The 26,746-nt window shown below is 39.1% G+C and overlaps 2 pseudogenes; both read left to right on the top strand.

Annotated features, from left to right (window-relative positions):
- The first annotated feature begins 1,965 nt into the window (after nucleotides 1–1,965).
- LOC120202316 lies at nucleotides 1,966–4,859 on the top strand (annotated as a pseudogene).
- A 418-nt stretch (nucleotides 4,860–5,277) lies between these two features.
- LOC120202317 lies at nucleotides 5,278–24,544 on the top strand (annotated as a pseudogene).
- The last annotated feature ends 2,202 nt before the right edge of the window (nucleotides 24,545–26,746 follow it).

Below are 26,746 nucleotides of genomic sequence, written 5' to 3'. Positions count from 1 at the left end.
GTTAAGTTGTGTGTTAATTGGGGGGGGGGGGGAGGTTTTATAAGTTCCCAAGTAATCTGTAATAATCTCAAGTCCTGATGATAATTTTCAATTTCATAAGGTTTTACGAATTTTCACAGATTCCAAAGGGAAATCATTTAGATTTATTCAGATCCTCTGGATTGATTGAAAATTGGAATCACCCCAACTTCCTTCGCAATTGCAGCTATGGCAACAACCAGGTGTGTATGTAGTGTGAGTGTTGATCCCTCAACCCATGTGCATTCTTCATATTTGCTATGAATTTCTTCTATGTTTTTCCGTCCTTGAATTCTATACCTCGGATAGGTGTTACTCGTTATACCGTCATGAGATCATGGCGAGGGAACTGCAAAGAGAAGTTCAAATTTGGTATGATATATGTGCCTCTTGGATACACTTTTGGGATGGCAGATGAACGAGGGTAAGGGTGGATCCTCTTACGGTGCCTGCACTTCGCGCCGAAGGATCCTGTGAACTGACCGAGCTAGAGCTCCAACAGGCCTTTCACCAAGGTAAATATGTTGCTGAATTACCAAGAAACTCAAGAACAAGACAACCTGATGGATACCATTTCCAGTGTCCAGAGACTAACAAAAGGACAAATTAACTCTGATGCTCATGTATCCCTGCAATATTCCATTCTTACATTATGTTTGGACTGAAAGAAAATGAAATAAAAGAATGAAAGACAAGCAGGAATTGAATGAAGATCCTTCCATTTATACTCTTCTTGTCGTCTCTGTCATTTCCTTCACTTTTTTCTCACTTCACTTTCTCCGTCTATTACCTCTCCAACAGTTTTCTTGATGGCATCGTCATCACTATCATTCCTATAGTCCAATCTCATCCGATCACTAACCCTAGATCGTTCGCCATCTTGAATGCATTAAGCTGTTGTTCGACATACATAAACCATGTTATAATCGTTATGCCATAACATCCTAAACTCGACCCGTTATATTGAGTGACTAGAATGATCATATAAGACAATCCTTAAAAAATTTCTCACAAGTAATTATATATAAAATGATAATTTTATATAAAATCATATCAAAATTAGGTTAAATTAATATTATTACATTTTTAGTTTTTAGGGTAAACTACATAAATGACCACATAACTAAGTGTCGGGTCGCAAAATGACCACTATTTTCAAATTTGCGTCAATATGGCCACTGAACTATTTAAATGGTTTCAATATAGCCACCTGCCATTAACATTTAACGGAAGTGTTTACGTGTAGGGATGGGCATGGGACCCGAACCTGACAGATTCCGACACGATCGAGTCAGATTTTTTTTAATCATGTTCTTTATGAAATCAAATTGCATTAAATGAAAATATAAGGAAACAAATCATATACAAGTAGTGGCCAAAATGGAAGAAAACAAAGCAGGGTGCCAGTGCAGTAAATATGTACTTACAAGGACTCGTGCCCTAATTATACAAATTTTATTAGCTACCACACAAACATTTTCGTTAATATTAACGGCGATGACTATATTAAAACTATTTAATAGTTTAATGGTCATATAGACATAAATTTAAAAATAGTGATCCCGACCATGTGATTATGTTGTTTACCCTAGTTTTTACTAATTACTATTATTTAACATTTATTAATAGATGGGATTTGCAGAGACTAATTCAAACAAAGTTTCTACCTGTTCAATGAAGTTATCAGAAAGTCAAAGCATATGGATGCAAACAAGATAAAATTTGACCACGTGGCATTTTGTGGTTCTTTCAACACCCAGAAATGAATTGCGTACCAAAACAAAACTTCTTTTAAAAAAAAAACTAGTTTCGTCTTCTACCAAATAACTGCCAAAAGGATTGGTATAACACACCGTACGCCGACAGCCGCAACCCTGTTTTTTTTCCGGTCAACAGAATATGAGTCCCTTCCGGCGAATACCCTTCACCTTGTTCTCTTTTTCCTTTTGATTTCATCTAACTCTTAGTTCGAACTACAACTTCCGAAAGAAACACAAAATCAAAGGACCCATCAAAACTCTTGTTGTGCTCGTCATGGAAAACCGTTCTTTCGACCATCTTTGGGTTGGCTCAAATCGACCCGACCCGATATAGACGGCCTCTCCGGCAAGGAGTCAACCCACTCAATGTCACCGACCCGAACCCCCCTACATATCTGTCACCGACGATGCTCTCTTCGTGGATTCCGACCAGGTCACTCATTTCAAGCGATCCGAGAACAGATTTTTGGATCGAATGATAGCTCGGCTGACCCGGCTCCGATGAACGGCTTTGCCCAGCAAGCGGAGAGCATGGTGAAGGAATGAGCAAAACCGTGATGAGTGGATTTAAACCGGGTCGGCTACCGGTTTACTCGAAGTTAGCGAACGAGTTCGGCGTTTTCGACCGGTGGTTCGCTTCGGTTCCCGCTTCGACTCAACCGAACCGATTTTACGTTCATTCAGCTACGTCGTTTGGGGCGATGAGTAATGTGAGGAAAGACCTCATCATGGATTTCCCCAAAAGACGATTTTCGATTCGTTGGACGACAATGGCCTCAGCTTCGGCATTTATTACCAAAATATCCCGGCTACCCTTTTCTTCAAAAGCCTAAGGAAATTGAAGTTCTTGATCAAATTCCACAGCTACGCTTTGAAGTTCCGGCTCCACGCGCGGCTCGGGAAACTCCCCAATTACGTGGTGGTGGAGCAACGCTACTTCGATGTCGATTGTCCCGGCGAACGACGACCACCCGTCGCATGACGTGGCGCTTGGGCAGAGGTTCGTGAAGGAGGTGTACGAGATACTGAGGAGTAGTCCCCAGTGGAAAGAGATGGCTCTTTTGATTACTTACGATGAGCACGGAGGGTTTTATGATCACGTGCCCACTCCCGTCTCAGGTGTGCCTAACCGGACGGAATAGTTGGACCTGACCCTATTATTTCAAGTTCAGTAGGCTCGGTGTTAGGGTCCCTACTCTATTGATCTCTCCCTGGATCGACAAGGCCACGGGTAAGTCCTTTTTTTTTTTTCAAAGAACAAATTAGTTTAGATATTTTTTCCTAATTGTGTTGATTTTTGTTGTCCTTTTCAAAGAACAAATCAAAGATAAAAACTATTTTAGTTCTAATTGAAGGCAATGGAAAAATGTTGTCTTTAAGGTTTGGATGGAAGTTTATCCCTTAATGGTTTGCGTAGAAGTATGCTTTAAAGTTGTCTTTTTTGTGATAATTGAGAGAACATTGCTTTGCTTCTAATAATACCATGTTTTTGGTGGGATATTTTTTGTCTTTATATTAGTAGTTGACTATTGAGGATTATTATTTAGTTGAATAAGTTGGCACGGGTGAAATCGAATTTCTAGCTTTGTTTTTCATTGATCTATGGTTAAATCTAGTATGATTTCTCCTTGATGCCTTGCTGTTAAGTACAATGTTAGTTGAGGTGTGACGAGAGCGAGCAGGTTGGGTTTGAGATAGTCACTTTGGGTTATTGCAGATAGCAAGTTCTTGCAGTCTATTTCTGGTCGACAAATTGTTTTGGAATTGGTTTCCACTGCTGATTCTTGTTGATAAGTGAAACAGTAGCTCCAACTCATGTTGAATCCACAAAACATGGCATCTTCGTATAGAATAAATGAGGATATTGACCTTATAAGAGAGAGAAGTTACTTGAGCAGTCAACCTGAAGCAGTTCTGAAGTTGAACCCTTATTCAGTAGGTCGAGCCATCCTTTATAATGATGTAAAACCAATAATGCCATTGTTCCTGTTCTTTGGTTTTCGTTATGAATTGGTGTTTGAGTAATGCATGTCCCAAAACACCCTTTCCATTCCACTGTCGCTCTACTTCAATTCTTTGCTCCTCTTCTCTGTTTTTTTTTACTATATGTTGCAATTCTGATCCTTTCATCTGTTTAACTCATCTTTGTTTTGGTACCAGTAATCCATGAGCCAACTGGACCAACACCATTTTCACAGTTTGAACATTCTTCCATTCCTGCAACGGTGAAGAAGCTTTCAACCTGAATTCGAATTTCTTGACAAAGAGGGATGCGTGGGCTGGTACATTCGAGAATTATTTTAAACTGAGGAGTACTCCTCGTACTGACTGCCCTGGTATGTTCAAATTTCCTTGATCATAGAGTTGGATTTTCTTTGCAAGATGCTTTTGCACTTTATTAATCCATCGACTTCCTATCAAATATATCCATGAAATATGGCCCCCTTCATCCTCATAGGCCTCCCAAATAATTAAAGCAAGAAAAATTAGTAATTGATGGTGCGGTATGATGCTACCATATTGACTATTGAAAGCCTATCTTGTCTCGGAATTGTCAGATATAGAGTTCAACCGATTGTACCTCTCCTGAAATAGTTTACAATATATTCTGGAATTCGGATGCAGAAACACTTCCCGAGGTGACGACATCATTGAGGCCATGGGGACCAAAAGAAGATGCTAGCCTGTCGGAATTCCAAGTTGAACTTGTTCAGCTTGCATCACAGCTCAATGGTGATCATGTCCTCAAATCTTACCCATATATCGGGAAAAGCATGCGAGTAGGTGAAGCCAACCAATATGTAGAGGATGCAATCAAGAGGTTCCTGGAAGCTGGAAGGGCTGCTATAAGAGCTGGAGCTAATGAATCTGCTATCGTAACAATGAGGCCTTCACTTACCAGTCGAATTGAAGATCGGAGCCAATACGTCGAAGCCTATTAGTCCCATACAACTATCCACGCCGCACTTGTAATATACATATTTATAGCTAACATGCCAAGTATACGGGCATCAAAACTTAATATCAATGACTGAGGTCAGTTGTACTTCTTCATATATTATCCATGTAAACTTGCAATTATGTTGCATATGTTCCTTAATGACATAATGCAAGGTAGTATGTGAATACTCAAGTATGATTATAAGGTAGAATCTATTCAGAATATTTCTTAGTCATTGATACACATTTTGCATACACAACTATTTGAACCTAGCACGTACACTACTATTTGAACCTAGGACCTTTATTTGTATTTTGTTGTTGCACCAGGTTTTAACATCATTAATAATTCAAGTTGCACCAGGTTCTAACATCAATAATAATTCAAAATGGAATTCCCTTCGTTTTCGAGATGGCAATTTGCATCTCCATTATCCCAATTTGCCCTCAACCAACCACATCTCTACAAGCATATCTACCATTCAAAGTACCAACTACATCCAAAACTACTGGCATTATATCTTCCCTTTTCCATTAGAACCAACCAATACTACTACCATCTCTTTCTCGCTAGTCACTGCCTCTCTCCAACGATCATGGAGATCAGTTGGGAGCAAAGAGTCACCTATTCTATCAACACCATTTACCTTCTATTTTCTGCCTACTTAGTCTTCGTCATGCAGCTTGGCTTTGCCATGCTCAGTGCCGGTTCAGTCCGTGCCAAGAATGCCATGAACATTATGCTCACTAGTGTTGTAAATGCCGTCGTCGGTAGCATCTCTTACTATCTGTTCGGCTTTGCCTTAGCATTTGGCGACAACTCCAACCCTTTTATTGGCACCACCTTCTTTGCCCTCAGAGATGTTCCTAATGCTTCATTTAACTACTCTTTCTTTACCAATGAGCTTTTGCCATTTCGGATACCAGTGGTTCAATAGCTGAGAGAACCCAATTTAGTGCTTACATAGTTTTCTCATTTTTCCCTAGTGGGTTCGTTTACCCTGTTGTGGCTCATTGGGTTTAGGGGGTGTTCAGATGGTTAATTTGGCCACCGACCGAACTGAATTACCATTAACCGAATTAACAAAAAATATTCTTTAATCGTTAACCAAACCGAACTTTTCTTTGAAAATATTAACCAAACTAAACAAATTTCGGTTATTTTGGTCGGTTAACCGAACTAACCGAAATTTTTTATAATTAGATTAATTTAAATATAATATATGTATATTTTTTATTTGACTTACAAATTAATTAGGTATTAATAATTTAATGAATCTAGTGTGATTAAAAAAACAATCGGGCATTAATTTTAATGGGTTTGAGCTTATATAATATATATAATATTTAACAATTTCGGTTAATTTGGTTAATTAACCGATTTCGAATCGAATTAACCGTTAATCGAATATTAAAAAAACATTAATTGTTCCCGACCGAACTAATTCAGTGGTCGACCGAATTAACCGAACTAATTCGGTTAAAACCGAATAGTGAACACACCTAATTGGGTTTGGTCATCCAGTGGGTGGCTCAGTGTTACTTCAAGCAGTCCACTGTTTGCTTCTGGTGCTATTGATTTTGCAGGGGGTGGCGTGGTGCATATGGTGGGTGCGGTTGCTGGGTTTTGGGTTCATTAATTGAAGGTCCAAGAGTGGGTCGGTTCAATGCGTTTGGCAAGCTTATGCAGATGCGTGGCCATAATGCAATGCTAGTAGTTCTCGGAAAGTTCTCGTTGTAGTTCGGGTTCAATCCAGGCTCATTTGATAAAATTCTTGTGGCCTATCCAAGTACAACCGATCAGGGTAATTGGACCACCATTGGTCGGACAACGGTCACAACCACATTAACTGGATCGATGGCCGGAATCGTAACGTTGTTCAGTCGAAGACTACTAGTGGGCCATTGGGATGCACCCGATGTATGCAATGGAGTGTTAGGAGGGTTTGTCGCGATAACATCGGGCTGTGCAGTTGTTGAGCCGTGGGCTGCTATCGTTTGCGGTTTTATCGCAGCTTGGGTCTTGATTGGGATAAATATGCTAGCACTTAAACTGAACTTCGATGACCCATTAGAGGCTACACAGTTGCATGGGGATGTGGTGCCTGGGGTTTGATTTTCACTGGCTTGTTTTCCAAGGAGGAGTTTTGACACAAGTCTATGACTCAGTCAACACCAGCATGGTTCGACCCCATGGACTATTCATGGGTGGGGGCTGGGGACTGCTTGGCTTCCAAGTGATCGAACTTTTGGTGATAGCGAGCTGAGTAAGTGCAACCATGGGACTTGTATTCTATGCTCTTCATCGACTGAGGATACTGATAGGGAAGCGGTGGCGGGTTGATGAACGTTGCTCTTGTTGAAGAATCAAACCTAGAAAAGCTCTAGACTCGATGAAGAACAATAAGGAATGAATGAGGAAGGTGGCGGCAATAGCTAGGGTTCTTTAGGGTTTCTTTTAGTGCTGGAAACAAGAAAAGAAACAAGATTAAAATAAGATAAACAAAAGATAAAGGAATTAAAAATAGAGAAAATAACCAAGAAATCAAAGATCTCCCTTATGAAAGTGAACGGTAAAGATGATTGATGGCGTGGATGGATGTGGAAAATCGATGGATAATGTCCTATCGAGCCCTCCTAGTCGCAATGAAAAGGCAAACACGATAATATGGCTCTAACCAACCCTCCTAGTCGCGATGAAAAGGCAAATTGGAGTGTGAAGATTAATCTCCCTCACAAGAACTTGAAAGAACTCCAGGAGAAGAAGATTCGAAGGCACAAGGCAATCAGCACTTGCAAAAACAAATTCTTGTTGTATTATTGATCAAAGAAATCTGATTTACAAAGTTGAATGAAGCCTCCTTTATATAGGGGCTAAATTCTAAAGGTCCTAAATAACTAAAGAATAAAATATTAATAAACTAAACATGTTTTAACTCTAATTCCTAATAAAATAATAACTAAAAATATTGTTTTAACCCAACCTTAATTCCTAATAAAATAATAAATCTGATCCTAAAAGATAATTAATCATCCTATATTAAATTATATTACAAATAATCAATATAAATATTGAAAATTCGTAATATTTACAAAATAACGTATTAATCCCGTATAGGATTTCCTGCATGCACCGTCTTCAGTAAAATGACCATATCTTGAGTTCCCGATATCGGATTGATGCGATTCAAGAACCGTTGGAAAGATAAGAGACAGACGGTTGTATCACAAGAAGACATGTCGACCGGATAACAACTGGATCCCCTTCAAAAAGTTGTTTCAAATCTGCTGCTATTAGACCCTTCCGGATGAATGCTTGAACTGCGATTTGAAGCTTGTCTTTAAGAAGTTTGGTCCGGCCTCGTGTGATAGGGCCAAGTGGTATAGTAAATTCATCATCCTTAGCTTTAGGGAATGTGGTGCATGTATCATCTCCCCCTTCCTTAAAAGGATTCATCCTCGAATCTGAAATATCAAAAGGAGATAAGTCAGAAACATTAAAGGATGCACTCACGTTATACTCACCGAGAAGATCAATGCGGTAGGCGTTGTCATTGATTCGTTCAAGAACTTGGAATGAGCCATCGCCTCGTGGGTCTAGCTTGGATTTCCTTTGTGTCGGGAACCTTTCTTTTCTCATGTGAACCCATACCCAATCTCCTGGTTCAAAGGTGACATGTCGTCGGCCCTTGTTAACTCGGTTTGCGATTGCCTCGTAGGTTTTCTCCATCTTGAGTTTGGCTTTGGCGTGAATGTCTTTGACAAGGGCAGCCTTCTTTTCACCATCTAAACTGGCAACCTGATCTAAAGGTAAGGGAATAAGATCCAAAGTAGTTAGTGGGTTAAAACCATAAACTATTTTGAATGGAGAATAACCTGTTGTGGAGTGAATGGATCGATTATAAGCAAACTCAACAAAAGGTAAACATTCTTCCCAATTATGGGTATTCTTACCTACCACAGTTCTTAGCAAAGATCCTAGAATCCGATTTATTACTTCGGTTTGTCCATCGGTTTGAGGATGACAAGAAGTGGAATAGAGAAGTTTTGTGCCAATCTTACCCCATAATACCTTCCAAAAGTGGCTTATGAACTTAGTGTCACGATCGGACACAATGGTGCGAGGAATGCCATGAAGGCGGACTATTTATCGAAAGAATAAATTAGCAATATGTGTGGCATCGTCCGTTTTATGGCAAGGAATGAAGTGTGCCATCTTTGAGAATCTGTCCACAACCACAAAAATACTATCTCGTCATTTCTTAGTGCGGGGTAAGCCAAGTATAAAATCCATCGATAAATCGATCCAAGGAGAAGAAGAAATTGGTAAAGGCGTATACAAACCATTAGGATTTACCTTTGACTTTGCTTGTTTGCACGTGATGCATGATGCACAAATCTTTTCCACTGTTTTACGCATGTGCGGCCAAAAGAAGTGTTCCATGACCATATCAAGTGTTTTGTGAATACCGAAGTGTCCCATAAGTCCTCCGGTATGTGACTCGTGAACCAAGAATTCTCGCAAAGAGCTTTGTGGTATACACAACCTGTTCATGCGAAAAAGAAAGCCATCTACAAGATAAAACTTGTTAAAAGCACCTTTTACACATTGTTTATAAATCTCAGAAAAATCTGGATCGTTAGGATAAAGTTATTTGATATGTGCAAAACCCAGAACAGTAGCATGCATTCGAGTGATAAGTATGTATCGTCGGGATAATGCATCAGCTACGATGTTATCTTTCCCTTGTTTGTATTTGATGATGTAAGGAAAAGATTCAATGAACTCAACCCATCGAGCATGTCGTTTGTTTAACTTACCTTGTCCATTTAACCATTTGAGTGATTCATGGTCCGTGTGAATGATAAACTCTTTAGGGAGAAGATAGTGTTGCCACACTTCGAGTGCTCGGACGAGTGCAAGAAGTTCCTTGTCGTAGGTAGAGTAGTTCAATTGTGAACCTTTTAACTTCTCACTAAAATAAGCGATAGGTTGTCTTTCTTGCATGAGGACGGCACCAATGCCTATGCCTGAAGCATCACATTCTAGCTCAAAGGTGTTAGAAAAATTGGGAAGACGAAGAATAGGGGCAGAACATAACTTATCTTTAAGAAGTTCAAAAACTTTTTGTTGTAGTGGTCCCCATTTGAATTCAACTGACTTTTTGATGATCTCGGTTAATGGTGCAGCAATGGTTGAGAAATCTTTGACAAAGCGACGGTAGAAACTTGCCAAACCATGAAAAGATCTTACCTCGGTGATGGAAGTAGGCGTGGGCCATTCTTGAATTGCCTTAACCTTCTCTATATCTACATGAATACCCTGTACACTAACTATAAAGCCTAAAAACATAAGCTTATCACTGCAAAACACACACTTATCCATGTTAGAATATAAATGTTATCGTCGAAGAACTTCGAGAACCATTCGAACGTGAATGACATGAGAATCAAAAGAAGATGAGTATATAAGAATGTTGTAACCCCCTAGACCCGGTCTGTGAGTTAGACTCAAACCTAAGTGGTCACATATCCCATTCAGAGGTTTTTTTTTTAATATCTTACAATACATTATATTAATAATACAGATATGTCCAAAATTATAGCAAATACATGTCACCAAACATAACTGAAAAACATATAGAAATATATGTTCGTACAAAATAAGTAGTTGATTTCCACTGATGCCAAATCTGCTAGCTTACTGTCTGCTACTATCTGAAAAAGGGTAAAAACTACAGAATGAGCTAAAAAGCTCAGTGTGCTCCATACAGTATATAAGAAAAATATACAGATAAAATCTTTCAATGAAATCGGTTTATGCAATATGTTTTTTTTTAAAACATGAACACTACCCCCATCCGTTCACATCATAGTTGTGTAGGTTCCCCAGAACCATACACCCAACCGCACATGCCATTTAGACCCTGAGCACAAAGCCGAGAAGTCTGCAGATAATCTTCCTTCAACAATACCCCCCCCCCAAATTACAATGAATGTATTCAATTGAAAACAATGATTAATCACTTAAAACATAACAAATATTTCATACTTAGAAACCATATGCAGAAATACGGAAATCAGAATTCAAATCAATAATTCAGATATCAGATAAGCAGATCTCAGAAATCGGTATGAAATACCTTAATTCAGAAATTATATCAGAATATACAGCAAATCAAATATCAAATACTCGGTATTCAGATAAATTATTTAAATCAGTAATATAATACTGTTAGGAAACACACCTGTAACAGTCTGGGAAATCAGATAGGGAAGCCTATTACTGGGTATGTCGATCACGTTCTGCTGCAGCGCTAGACCCTACGAATTGAAAAATCCATATTGGAATCCTAATATAAATAATCTAAATATTATTTAAATAATATACGGAAACCTACGGGTAATTCTCGTAGTACGTGGTTCAGGCTGATCTAACGAACGGATAATACCGGACCTAATTGATCCTTGCTCAGGTGAAACACGAGTACCTTCATAAAATATTTTATTGAAAAAAAATAATTGACCAAATCTCATTTAAATAATCAAAATATTAAAATATTAAGCCTTTTGGGTTTACAAGCTCGATTCGGGAATTTCGGGTCAGAATTTGGAAAAACGGACTTCGGAATCAAATTCAGGACGTCAAAAAATATAAAGTATGACCTTCCGAAATTTCGAATTCTTGGTCAAAATTAAAGTCAACGGGGGTTGACTGATGATTTGGAGACTTTCGGGTTTGAATTTAGCAAAACGGACCCCAAAAACGGATTCGGGACGTCGAAAACTATCAGGATAGGTATTTTTGGTCGAAAACAAAGGTCGTTTAATAGCTGGTCAAAGCCGGTCAAAGTTCTGGTCAAAGGAGGTCAACAAACTGTTAAACATTTTACACAAATAGCACCCTTTTAAAAAAATTACCAAAATAGCACCCATTTCGAATTAATTTCCAGACTAGCACAAAAATCGAATTAATTCCCAGAATAGCACCGGTCAACGGTCAACGGGTCGGGTCGGGTCAACGGGTCGGGTCAACGGGTCAGGTCAACGGGTAAACGGGTCGTGACCGGTCAAACCGGTCAAAACCGGTTTTCAGCGTTCACTCGCATGCGGTGGCGCGTGTGACGTTCTCCGGGGCTCTAAAAATCACGGAAAAATTTCTAAAAATTATTTTGAGCGATTTCGAGATACTTACAAAGATCGGTTCAAATTTTTTGAACAGCGGAGAGCTCGATTTCGACTCGGTCGAATCTTTGACTGATCCACCTCCCCACGCGCCGTCGTCAACGGAGATCGAGGATGACACCGGCGGACTCGGAACGGCACAAGGAACACGATGGTGCGGGAGGTGTCGTAAAAGGAGCAACGATCGGCGATGAATTTAGGATTTTCTAGGCGATTGAGCTTAAAAAAAACGTCGATGCTTTGACTTGAAATTCACGACGTTTGGCAGCGTTTCGCTTCAATTAAATTGAAGGGTTTGTTCCTCGCTTGATGATGAACACGATGGTGGTTTCAAAACGACGATCGGAATTCGGACGATGTCGGAATCGTCGTCGGAAGTTGAGGTAAGGAAATGGAAATTTTGGAGGAATTGGGTTCTGATTTTCAGAACCCAATTCACGCATATATCATATATATAAACCAAATACCTAACTTTTTTGGGTAAATTCAGGGCTTGGTCCCTGAATTTTCTATAACTCTAAAACAAGCTACAAGTTTTAAAATCTTTCAGTTTAGTCCCTAAAAATTACCAATTTTCACAATTAAATATTCAATTCCATTTAACTATTATTTTGATATTATCGGGTTGTTACAATTCTCCCCCTCTACAAGAAATTTCGTCCTCGAAATTTACCTTATGAAAACATATGAGGAAATTGAACCTCCATTGACTCCAATGTCTCCCAAGTAGCTTCTGAGGGGCTACGATTACTCCACTGCACTTTGACCATTGGAATACGCCTATTCCGAAGGACTCGCTCTTCCCTCTCTAAAACCTGAACAGGCTCCTCCTCATATGACAAATCAGGTCTCAGCTCTACCTCATCAACCTGAATGATGTGATCTGGATCTGGACGGTATTGCCTCAACATTGAAACATGAAAAACATCATGAATACGACTGAGCTGGGAAGGCAACTCAAGCTGATAAGCAACAGGTCCAACTTTCTTCAGAATACGATACGGCCTAATAAATCGCGGACTCAGTTTACCTTTACGTCCAAATCTCAATACCTTCTTCCATGGAGATACCTTGAAAAAAACCTGATCTTCAACCTCAAACTCGATATCCTTACGTCGCTTATCTGCGTATGACTTCTGCCTATCAAATGCCTCTCTTAAACGATCACGGATCAGTCTGACAGTATCTTCAGTCTCTCGAACCAAATCTGGACCCAAAGTTTTTCTATCATGTAACTCTGTCCAACATATAAGAGTACGACATCTACGGCCATACAGAGCCTCGTACGGTGCCATGTGAATACTCGCCTGATAACTATTATTGTAAGCAAACTCAGCTAACGGCAAGAAATCTTCCCAACTACCACGAAAATCAATCACATAACCCCGTAATATATCCTCCAACACCTGAATCACTCGCTCAGACTGTCCATCAGTTTGAGGATGAAAAGCTGTACTGAAATTCAAACGAGTACCCAGAGCCTCGTGCAAAGCTTTCCAGAACCTAGAAGTGAATCTCGGATCTCGATCAGATATGATAGACAACGGAACACCATGAAGTCTAACGATCTCAGAAATGTATAACTTAGCCAGTTTATCCAGAGAATAATTAACCCGAATAGGGATAAAGTGCGCTGACTTGGTGAGTCGATCAACAATCACCCAGATAGAATCCTTTTTGGAATGAGTTAGAGGAAGACCAGTAACGAAGTCCATCGTAATACGCTCCCATTTCCACTCAGGAATCTTAATTGACTGTAATAATCCAGACGGATGCTGGTGCTCTGCCTTAACCTGCTGACAAGTCAAACACCTTGCCACAAAATCTGAAATATTCTTCTTCATACCAGTCCAAAAGTAGCGCTCTTTGAGATTATTGTACATTTTGTCCCCACCAGGATGCATAGCATAAAGACTACTATGAGCCTCCTGAAGAATAACCCGTTTCAACTCATCATCTTTAGGAACGCAGTAACGACCGTGAAAACACAAAATACCATCCTGATCCACAGTATACTCCGAACTCGATCCTTGCTTAACTTGTTCAATAATGGGAAGCAACGAGTTATCAAGGAGTTGTTTAGCCTTAATCTCCTCGGCCAAAGTAGGTTTAACCTGTAACTCTGCTAACAAACTATTATCATCAAATAAGCTCAAGTTGGCAAATAAGGCTCTGAGGTCTAATATCGCCTTACGGCTCAAGGCGTCTGCCACTACATTAGCCTTCCCTGGATGATATTCTATCTCAAAATCATAGTCCTTTAAAAGCTCCAACCAGCGACGCTGTCTCAAATTTAATTCTTTCTGAGTAAGCAGATACTTCAGACTCTTATGATCAGTATAGATATAACACTTTTCTCCGTAGAGGTAGTGTCTCCAGATCTTTAAAGCAAAAACCACCGCAGCTAATTCCAGATCGTGAGTAGGATAATTACGCTCATGCGACCTTAACTGACGTGACGCATAAGCGACAACCTTCTTCTCTTGCATCAAAACACATCCTAATCCAGAATGAGAAGCATCACTGTAGACAGAAAAATCCTTCCCAGATTCAGGCTGAATCAACACTGGGGCTTGAGTTAAAACAGTCTTCAATTTCTCAAAGCTAGCTTGTTGGTCCTCAGACCAGACAAATGGAACATCTTTCCTCAATAGTTTCGTCAGAGGAGCTGCAATAAGGGAGAACCCCTCAACGAAACGACGGTAGTAACCAGCTAAGCCCAAGAAACTACGGATCTCAGAGACGTTTCTGGGTTGCTTCCAGTTCATAATAGCCTCCACTTTGCTCGGATCCACCTGAATACCATCAGCAGAGACGATATGTCCAAGAAAAGTCACTTCGCTGAGCCAGAACTCACACTTGCTCAACTTAGCGTATAGCTTATTCTCCCTTAGAGTCTGAAGAACAATTCTTAAATGCTCCTCATGTTCTACTTCACTTCTAGAATACACCAGTATATCATCAATGAATACAACTACAAACTGGTCCAAATAAGGTCGAAACACTCTATGCATCAGATCCATAAAAGCAGCAGGGGCATTAGTTAACCCGAATGACATCACTAAAAACTCATAATGCCCATATCGAGTACGGAAAGCAGTCTTCGAAATATCCGAATCTTTCACTTTAAGTTGATAATAACCAGATCTTAAGTCTATCTTTGAAAAGATAGAAGCCCCTCGAATTTGGTCAAATAGATCGTCGATTCTGGGCAGAGGATATTTATTTTTAACAGTGAGCTTATTTAGTTTTCTATAATCAATACAGAGTCTCAATGTCCCATCTTTCTTCTTGACAAAGAGAACTGGAGCTCCCCACGGTGATACACTAGGTCGGATAAATCCCCTGTCCAACAACTCCTGGAGTTGGATTTTCAGTTCTTTAAGCTCCTTTGGGGCCATACGATAAGGAGCCATTGAAACCGGGGTGGAACCAGAATAGACTTCAATCACAAACTCGACTTCTCTATCTGGAGGTAATCCAGGCAACTCCTCGGGAAAAACATCGGGAAATTCCTTGACAATTCGGATGCCTTCAATATCGGATTGCGATCTCCTAGTGTCCAAAATATAAGCAAGAAACGCCTCGGAACCCTTACTGATCATCTTCTCCGCTACTAAAGCAGACACAACATTCGTCAGAAATCCACGTCGTTCCCCGATCATTACAATCTTTTGATTATCCGAGGTCTTCAGAACAACTCTCTTAGTCTCAAAATCAATATTTACTCGATGTTTGTCCAACCAATCTACGCCGAGAATCAAATCGAACTCTTTAAAGGGTAACTCCATCAGGTCAGCCAGAAAAATCTCCCCATTGATCTCTATAGGGCACTCTCTAAAAATACGATCCAACACGATGGATTGGCCTAAGGGACTTTGAACTATCACTGAACGCTCAGTATTGTCAACAGGAATATTTAGACCCTCAGAAACGGAATGTGATACATAGGAATTTGTAGAGCCACTATCAAACAATGCAAAGTATGGAACTGAATGAATAGTAACAGTACCTGCAGTCACATTTGGCCCATCACGATCTTGTCGAAGTCTAGCAGTGTAAACCAATGCAGGTTATCTGGCCTCAGATCTGACTTGACCCCTACTCTGAGATGCTCGGACCCTATTAACTGATCCAGGTGCTCTCTCCTAAGTACGACCACCCGCAGGAGTCTGAACAGTACTCTGAGTACGAGCGGGAGTACGAGCTGGTGTCTGAACTGTAGAAACTGACACTGTGCAATCCCTTATAATATGGTCACTAGAACCACATCTAAAACATGTGCCCAATTTTCTTCTGCATTCCCCAAGATGATGTTTCCCACAGTAATCACATGTCTGCAAAGGTTGCAACCCAGAAGATCCACCATGTCTAGTAGACTGAAAAGTTGAAGCACCAGATGCAACAGGTCTGACACTCGCACCGCCTCTCTGAAAGGAATCACCCCTACCTCTCTTGCTAGGATGTGCAGAAGAATTAACAGAACCAGAAGGCCTCCTGAATCGGGTTTGAGCTCGATCACTATCTCTCCTGTGCTCCATACCCAGTCACTCTATTTCCTCAGCAGTCTTGGCTATCTCAACCAAAGCATCAAAATTCCTCTCTCGGTGAGTAGCGACTCGACTCCTGATTTCATACCTGAGTCCATTCTCGAACCTCAAGCATCGATCTGTCTCAGTATCCACAAGTCCAGGAGCATATCGGCTCAATCGGATAAATTCAACCTCATAATCCATAACAGACATATTACCCTGCTCCAGATTCTGAAACTCCTGGCGTCGCTCCTGCAGATATCTCTCTCCGATGTAGCGACTTCGGAAGCGCGTCTTGAAAAGATCCCATGTTAATTGGTTCCTCGGAATACTACCAGAAATGGATTGCCACCATCTGAAGCTTTCTTTCTTCAACATAGTTAGGGCCCCCTTTATCTTTTGCTCAGGTCTGAGGTCCATCTCATCCATAATCCTCTCTGTGTCCTCCAGCCAATACTCAACGTCTGTCGGAGGTCCACCAGTAATACCCTCAAATGGTACTACACCAGCAGCAACCAGAGAATTTGAAATCTACACTGCAGTCATGTTACTAGGGGCTCTAGCAGCTCTCTGAAACATGCGGAAGATAGCTCTATTAATGGCGTCTTCATTCATCTCAGTATCCTCATCTTCAGTGATGGGAGGGTCTCTCACGGGAGTAAACTGATCATCATGAGAAAGAGTCGGATCTACTTGCGGAACAGGAGGATCACATGCTGACATCGGATCGTCTATCATAACAGAAGGTCGAGTGACTCGCCCTCTACCACGTCCACGTCCTGTCCTACGACCTCTAGCAGCATTCATCGTTGGATCTATAAGGCTCTACAGAAAAAATTTGAAACATGTGTCAGATTAGCATCAGGGATCTCGAGAAAACTTTAAATCATAACATAAGGTGACCTTTTTTTTTATTTTTTTAAAAATCCAAAATTTAGGACCCATATACAGTCCGAGTGTTTAAAACCGAAAGCTCTGATACCACCAAATGTAACCCCCTAGACCCGGTCTGTGAGTTAGACTCAAACCTAAGTGGTCACATATCCCATTCAGAGGTTTTTTTTTTAATATCTTACAATACATTATATTAATAATACAGATATGTCCAAAATTATAGCAAATACATGTCACCAAACATAACTGAAAAACATATAAAAATATATGTTCGTACAAAATAAGTAGTTGATTTCCACTGATGCCAAATCTGCTAGCTTACTGTCTGCTACTATCTGAAAAAGGGTAAAAACTACAGAATGAGCTAAAAAGCTCAGTGTGCTCCATACAGTATATAAGAAAAATATACAGATAAAATCTTTCAATGAAATCGGTTTATGCAATATGTTTTTTTTTTAAAACATGAACACTACCCCCATCCGTTCACATCATAGTTGTGTAGGTTCCCCAGAACCATACACCCAACCGCACATGCCATTTAGACCCTGAGCACAAAGTCGAGAAGTCTGCAGATAATCTTCCTTCAACAATACCCCCCCCCCAAATGACAATGAATGTATTCAATTGAAAACAATGATTAATCACTTAAAACATAACAAATATTTCATACTTAGAAACCATATGCAGAAATACGGAAATCAGAATTCAAATCAATAATTCAGATATCAGATAAGCAGATCTCAGAAATCGGTATGAAATACCTTAATTCAGAAATTATATCAGAATATACAGCAAATCAAATATCAAATACTCGGTATTCAGATAAATTATTTAAATCAGTAATATAATACTGTTAGGAAACACACCTGTAACAGTCTGGGAAATCAGATAGGGAAGCCTATTACTGGGTATGTCGATCACGTTCTGCTGCAGCGCTAGACCCTACGAATTGAAAAATCCATATTGGAATCCTAATATAAATAATCTAAATATTATTTAAATAATATACGGAAACCTACGGGTAATTCTCGTAGTACGCGGTTCAGGCTGATCTAACGAACGGATAATACCGGACCTAATTGATCCTTGCTCAGGTGAAACACGAGTACCTTCATAAAATATTTTATTGAAAAAAAATAATTGACCAAATCTCATTTAAATAATCAAAATATTAAAATATTAAGCCTTTTGGGTTTACAAGCTCGATTCGGGAATTTCGGGTCAGAATTTGGAAAAACGGACTTCGGAATCAAATTCAGGACGTCGAAAAATATAAAGTATGACCTTCCGAAATTTTGAATTCTTGGTCAAAATTAAAGTCAACGGGGTTGACTGATGATTTGGAGACTTTCGGGTTTGAATTTAGCAAAACGGACCCCAAAAACGGATTCGGGACTTCGAAAACTATCAGGATAGGTATTCTTGGTCGAAAACAAAGGTCGTTTAATAGCTGGTCAAAGCTGGTCAAAGTTCTGGTCAAAGGAGGTCAACAAACTGTCAAACATTTTACACAAATAGCACCCTTTTAAAAAATTACCAAAATAGCACCCATTTCGAATTAATTCCCAGAATAGCACAAAAACCGAATTAATTCCCAGAATAGCACCGGTCAACGGTCAACGGGTCGGGTCGGGTCAACGGTCGGGTCGGGTCAACGGGTCAGGTAAACGGGTCGTGACCGGTCAAACCGGTCAAAACCGGTTAAACCGGTCAAAACCGGTTTTCAGCGTTCACTCGCCTGCGGTGGCGCGTGTGGGCGCGTGCGACCTCCTCCGGGGCTCTAAAAATCACGGAAAAATTTCTAAAAATTATTTTGAGCGATTTTGAGATACGTACAAAGATCGGTTCAAATTTTTGAACGGCGGAGAGCTCGATTTCGACTCGGCCGAATCTTTGACTGATCCACCTCCCCACGCGCCGTCGTCAACGGAGATCGAGGATGACACCAGCGGACTCGGAACGGCACAAGGAACACGATGGTGCGGGAGGTGTCGTAAAAGGAGCAACGATCGGCGATGAATTTAGGATTTTCTAGGCGATTGAGCTTAAAAAAAACGTCGATGCTTTGACTTGAAATTCACGACGTTTGGCAGCGTTTTGCTTCAATTAAATTGAAGGGTTTGTTCCTCGCTTGATGATGAACACGATGGTGGTTTCAAAACGACGATCGGAATTCGGACGGTGTCGGAATCGTCGTCGGAAGTTGAGGTAAGGAAATGGAAATTTGGGAGGAATTGGGTTCTAATTTTCAGAACCCAATTCACGCATATATCATATATATAAACCAAATACCTAACTTTTTTGGGTAAATTCAGGGCTTGGTCCCTGAATTTTCTTTAACTCTAAAAAAAGCTACAAGTTTTAAAATTTTTCAGTTTAGTCCCTAAAAATTACCAATTTTCACAATTAAATCTTCAATTCCATTTAACTATTATTTTGATATTATCGGGTTGTTACAAATGTCATCAAAGTAAACGACAACAAATTTACCTATAAACTCCTTAAGAACGTGATTCATTAATCTCATGAAGGTGCTTGGAGCGTTTGTGAGTCCAAAGGGCATAACAAGCCATTCATACAAGCCGAACTTTGTCTTGAATGCTGTTTTCCATTCGTCACCTTCTTTCATTCGAATTTGATGGTAACCACTCTTCAAGTCAATTTTGGTGAAGATACTTGCACCATGTAGTTCATCCAACATATCATCTAGGCGTGAAATAGGATGCCTATACTTGATTGTTATCCGATTGATAGGTCGACAATCTACACACATTCAGAATGTGCCATCTTTCTTTGGAACTAGAATGACGGGAATTGCATAAGGACTAAGACTCTCACGGATGTGTCCTTTTTGTAATAATGAATCTATTTGTCGTTCCAATTCCTTCGTTTCCTCATGATTGCATCGGTAAGCGGGGCGGTTTGGTATGGTTGATCCAGGGATGAATTCGATTTGATGTTCGATTCCTCTTGTAGGTGGTAAACCATCCGGTGGGTTGCTTAAGACATCTTGAAAATCCTGTAATAGAGAAGAAAACACACTAGGCAAATCTGTAATGTTAGTGATAGTTGATAAAATAGAGTCCTTGAAACGGACTAGAATGCACGACCTATTTTAAAAAAGGGTATCTCTCATGTCTTTTGCACCCGCATAAATGTTTTGAGACACTCTTTTATTTTCACATTGAGGTTCACTCACCACCCGTGGGTCATTTGTTTGGCTTTTATCGGTTGTGACCTCTTTTGCCTTTTGTTTCAAATTCCTTATTTCCTTGAGAATTCGTTGTTGATCTATGAGAATCTCTTTGGGGGGTAGGGGGTTAAGTCGGAACGGTTTACCTTTTATTGGAATTGTGTAAATGTTCTTTCGACCATAATATGTGACGTCATTGTCGTATTGCCAAGGTCGTCCTAAGAGAATGTGGGATGCTTGCATCGGAATTACATCACACCATACGTCGTCACAATACTTTCCCATCTTGATATTAACGAGGCATTGTTTAATCACCTTCATCTCGGCACTCTCATTAAGCCATTGTAAGCAATAAGGTTTCGGATGTCGTTGGCAAGGAAGTTTGAGTGATTCAACAACATTGGAGCTAATGAAGTTGACACAACTACCATTATCAATGATGATGGAGAATGGTTGTTCCTTGATTAGGCAGCGTGTGTGGAAGATGTTGGAACGTTGTATGTCAGACTCGTCGGATGCTTGGATGTTCAATGTATGACGGATCACCAAGATTGTGCCATTGTACTCATCACTTCCATAGTCATCACTGTCTTCTTTGGCTTCGGCATGTGCTAGAATATCGGCGATGTCGTCATCAGAGTCAGAATTGTAAGATCCATCACCTAGTATGGTTAAGGTCCTCGTGTTTGGACAATTGCGGCTGATATGGCCTCTTCCTAAGCATTTAAAACACTTGATGTCTCTTGCTCGGGTGTCGTCTTTAGGGGCTGGAAGTGTCTCATTCTTCGCTGGTCGTTGTTTTTTTTTTGTCGAGTTTGTCATATCTCGACTTTTTTTGAGAAGATGGAGTAGAAGATGAGGAAGGATTTGAATTATTACCTTGGTAAGAGAATGAAGTACCTTGGTAATGTTCTCTGAATTGGAATCTCCTTTGTATTTGTGCTTCGATTGTCATTGCTTTCTTTAGTGTATCTTCGAGGTTTTCGTACCCATGGAGATCAAGAAGATCAGTGATGTTTGAGTTTAAGCCAACGACGAATCTTGACATGGTGTCCTCTTCTTCTTCAGTTATGTTAGCCCTATTGAGTAAGGACTGCATCTCCTTGTAGTAATCTTCAACTGAACTTCTACCTTGTCAAAGTCGGTGTAGTCGTTGTTTAACTTCTCGTGTATAATGTGTCGGTAGAAATCGGTTCCTTATGGCATGTTTGAGTTCGGTCCAAGACGTGATTGGTTGAATTTGGTAGTTGTCGATCTTTTTCCTTGTTTGCATCCACCAAGTGTGAGCATATCCTTCGAATTCCAAGGTGATGAGGGGAACTTGTTCAGCTTGGGGGCAGTCATGGTATGCGAACAAGAGATCAAATTTTCCTTCCCAATCGATGTAGTTGTCTGGGTCGTAGTCTCCTTTAAAAGACGGGATCGTGAACTTTGGTTTTGCAAAGAGTTTGGGTGTTTGAAAACGTGGTTGTGCTCGCCTGGGGGCCAAAAGTTCAGCATTGTTTGACCTTGGATTCTGGTTTGGTTGATCCAGTTGTAGTTCTTGCCGTTCTCTCAAGGCATTGTTAAGTTGATCAAATTGAGTTGTGAGTCGTTCAAGTGCGGCTAAGATAGCCGTAAGTGTCTCATTGTTATTGTCGCCCATCCTGCAATTATAACACTCAAAAGAAGATTTTAAAGTAGAATAAAAATAAAATAAAATAAATTCAACAAAGCAAGAAACCTCACAAGTCACTCCAAGAAAGTAACACAACGAGAGGCAAGTAAGCCGATCTTGTACTCTTTAAAACTCACTTTACCAAGTAGTCTTTCACATTTCGTATCGGAGTTTGATTACTAGAAAAGGCGATAAGAAAAACCTAAAAGCTCTAAGAGGCCAAACAAAGGTTAGACTCCAAGAGAACGAGAATGCAAAGAAGGAAGAAGTATGCAAACTCTTTAGTCAAGATAATGCGTTAGATAATGCAAAAGAACAATAACAAGGAAAAACAAAAGAACCTAAAGCACTAAGAGTCAAAGAAAAAGAGACCAAACCAGAAAACCTAGAAAACGCTGGATCAACTTGAGCAACGTTTTTGAGGGGGTTACCGGTGTCCAAAAATTCTGAAAAATTTCTTGAATGTCTTTCGATGCATCAAGAAACCACCTGTAAAATTTCAGAACCAAATACCTTCAGTAGTATCCAGTAGACTCTGTTGAACGGTGAGTCCTCAAACAATCTATTTTTCTTGATCACTTTTTTCGAAGTTTTTATTGATCTCCAAAAATTCTGATATTTTGTGTGAATGATCTCCAATATATGAAATTTCAATCTGGAAATTTTCACCACAAAATTCCTCCTGTATAATTTTCAAGAAATTTGACAATATTCTAGACCGAATCTGCTGATAAAACTTTGAATGATGTATTTGAATGCTCTATTGAACTCTGATTGAAGTGAATTTTGGAATGGAAATTAAAATTAAGATGGATATGATATCTGCAGAAAATTAGCCCTAAATACCTTCGTTTGCATTTTTTTTTGAAATTTTGGCTTTTTTTTTGCTTTTTTTGTGCCTTTTTTTTACTTTTTTTTTGTTTTTTTTGAAAAAAATAGCAAACTAACAAGAAGGATTTGAATCTAAATTAAAATTAAATAAAAAGAACCTGAAACGATGAATCTTCTCTGAACTAGCTCCGTTGGGGTACCTTGACGGTTTTGTGTGCAAGAACAAGCAAAATTGCTTGCTTCTTTCCAAGAATCAGCCCAAATCTGATACCAATTGATAGGGAAGCGTTGGCGGATTGATGAACGTTGCTCTTGTTGAAGAATCAAACCTAGAAAAGCTCTAGACTCGATGAAGAACAATAAGGAATGAATGAGGAAGGTGGCGGCAATAGCTAGGGTTCTTTAGGGTTTCTTTTAGTGCTGGAAACAAGAAAAGAAACAAGATTAAAATAAGATAAACAAAAGATAAAGGAATTAAAAATAGAGAAGAAAACCAAGAAATCAAAGATCTCCCTTATGAAAGTGAACGGTAAAGATGATTGATGGCGTGGATGGATGTGGAAAATCGATGGTTAATGTCCTATCGAGCCCTCCTAGTCGCAATGAAAAGGAAAACACGATAATATGGCTCTAACCAACCCTCCTAGTCGCGATGAAAAGGCAAATTGGAGTGTGAAGATTAATCTCCCTCACAAGAACTTGAAAGAACTCCAGGAGAAGAAGCTTCGAAGGCACAAGGCAATCAACACTTGCAAAAACAAACTCTTGTTGTATTATTGATCAAAGAAATCTGATTTACAAAGTTGAATGAAGCCTCCTTTATATAGGGGCTGAATTCTAAAGGTCCTAAATAACTAAAGAATAAAATATTAATAAACTAAACATGTTTTAACTCTAATTCCTAATAAAATAATAATAACTAAAAATATTGTTTTAACCCAACCTTAATTCCTAATAAAATAATAAATCTGATCCTAAAAGATAATTAATCATCCTATATTAAATTATATTACAAATAATCAATATAAATATTGAAAATTCGTAATATTTACAAAATAACGTATTAATCCCGTATATGATTTCCTGCATGCACCGTCTTCAGTAAAATGACCATATCTTGAGTTCCCGATATCGGATTGATGCGATTCAAGAACCGTTGGAAAGATAAGAGACAGAAGGTTGTATCTCCAGAAGACATGTCGACCGGATAACAACTGGATCCCCTTCAAAAAGTTGTTGCAAATCTGCTGTTATTAGACCCTTCCGGATGAATGCTTGAACTGCGATTTGAAGCTTGTCTTTAAGAAGTTTGGTCCGGCCTCGTGTGATAAGGCCAAGTGGTATAGTAAATTCATCATCCTTAGCTTTAGGGCATGTGGTGCATGTATCAGATACTGAGAATATCAGTGGATGAGGAAATTGCAGGATTGGATATTTCTAGCCATGGCGGACACGCTTATAATGCTCATCACGACGAAGATCGACCTCGTTTTTATGCAGATTATTTGAGAATGTAAGATTGGTCATTGTAAAAATGGGGAAATGACCTTGAATCAATCATATCATTGTATTTTTTTTTATTTAATCTTTCGAAGATCATTTGTATTATTGTATCTGGTCGGGTCAGCTGCTCAATGTAATTAGAAGCATAATTTGTCCTACAAGAAGTTCTAATTTATTTCTTCTATCGTTATTGTTTGTTGTTAGCTGCTGCTGCTTCTTCTAAGTTTTAAATTTCAATTACCATTGGTTGTGTTGGCTGCACATTTCTTTTGGAAAAAAAAAGATATTTATAAAGTTAAAATTGTTGTCGATTTGGATGAAGAGTTAACTTTAAATTGAATCAGATTCAAGTGAATCTAAATTTTTTTTAGGTCAAATCGTTTTTTATTGTTTATATCTATTTTCTAAAACGGGTTAAAGTTGATATAAAATCTAACTCAACCCGTTATATAAAGTACCAGATACTTTGTGTTCGATCTCCATAATTAAACCCATAGTATTAATTGATTGTTGGGGATAGCTGTTTGGTTCTATTTGAGGGGTGTTTTTTTTATTCTCCCTGTTCGAGGGCTTGCCTAGATTAATTTGGATCAATCTGCATCGTACACCTAACTCTGATAGGTGAGTCTTCCAACAGGAAATCCTTGTATACACAAAGACTCGAACATAAGACATTGCTTAAACGAAATCAAGCTGCTTACAACTTAAATCAATCCCGTTGATTATTTGAGGAGTGTTTTAATGTTGTACCATAAAACTAATATCAACTTTTAATAATTTTCTTAATGAATCATCTATACATATTTTAATTTATTTTTTAAATTTGATGAGTATTATAAATTTAATATTTAAATTTAACATTTTTTCGAATATAATTTTTGTAGTGTTAATTGCCGATTGTAGTACTTTAATTTAGGCATAATGCAAATAAATACTCCTAACGATTGACAGTATATGCAAAGTTTCCCAAATTATTTTGTTTGGAAACATTTGACCCCATAATATTTAAATCTAATTCAAAAGTCCCTCCGGTTAGATGAAAACCGTTAGTCAACTAAAGGTCAACGGCTCCAACTGACTAAGCAAGCACAGGTAGACAACGATAATGTGGCGTGTCCACGCCACTTATATATGTTGACGTGAAATTGACACATCAGAATTTTTTTGTTTAAAATTTTAATTTCAATTAGAATTTCTTACTTGCATGAAATAGGACTCGAACCTGGGGCAAAGACATGAAATGAGATAGCCCTTACCACCAAGCCAAGCATATTATTCAGTTACATAATGAAACAAAAGATTATTTAACTCCAATTAAAAATTCGACACCAAGATCAAACAAGAACCGGAGAAACCAAATCCACAACAAGATATTCATGTTAATCATCTACACGGTCTTACTCCAGAAGAAGTAGGGAAGCTTCAGAAAGAGTTCAACTTGATATTTCAAGAACACGTCGAACCACCACCGTCATCGGAAGGGTTTGCAGTACTGGATTCTCTGATGACCACTGCAGCACCAGTTTAGTCTACAGTATAGGGAAATATGTAAGCTTGGATAACTCCAAAGCTGCAATAAGGAAGAAATCACTGTTGTTTCTTTTAAAGAATATGTTCGTTTGTAGAAATGGATTCTCACCGGCTCCCATTAATTTAAGGGATCCAACCATGGAGTCAACAATGGAGAATATACTTAAAAAAACACATCAATCACATCAGTAAATCACATTGTTAATCAAGTATAATTAAACGTTTTGAGCTGTTAATTTCCAGATGTTGAAAACTATAGTTCACAAGAAGATATATCCACAAAATCATGGCACCAAATTGACTACCAAGAAAAACCTAGAGAGCATTGCTCATATTGCCAGGACTGTCAATGGAAATGACAAGACAGAAAAGGCAGACGATGGAAGTGTTGGGAAAATCGGGTTATTTTCCACACGAACGTAGTTTCAAAATTGATCTAAAATGTCAAGATCAAAACCACCAAAGGTTGCACAACGGATAAATATGTCAAACTATTGAATATTGAAACACAATGGAAAAACCCGAATAAAAACAATAAAGGAGAGAACACACCAAATTTACGAGGTTCGACGAGAATATCGTCTACTCCTCGGGCACCACACCGGATGATAACTTCACTATATCGCCAATATTACAACAAATGGAATTCTTTAGAATTCCCAAAGTGGGAGAATAAAGAATACAAGAGGAAAAGAGAACTTGT

Source organism: Hibiscus syriacus, unplaced genomic scaffold, assembly GCF_006381635.1.
Source record: "Hibiscus syriacus cultivar Baekdansim isolate YM2019G1 unplaced genomic scaffold, ASM638163v2 tig00008517_pilon, whole genome shotgun sequence".
Taxonomy (NCBI): domain Eukaryota; kingdom Viridiplantae; phylum Streptophyta; class Magnoliopsida; order Malvales; family Malvaceae; genus Hibiscus; species Hibiscus syriacus.
This window is presented reverse-complemented; position numbering and strand designations above follow the sequence as displayed.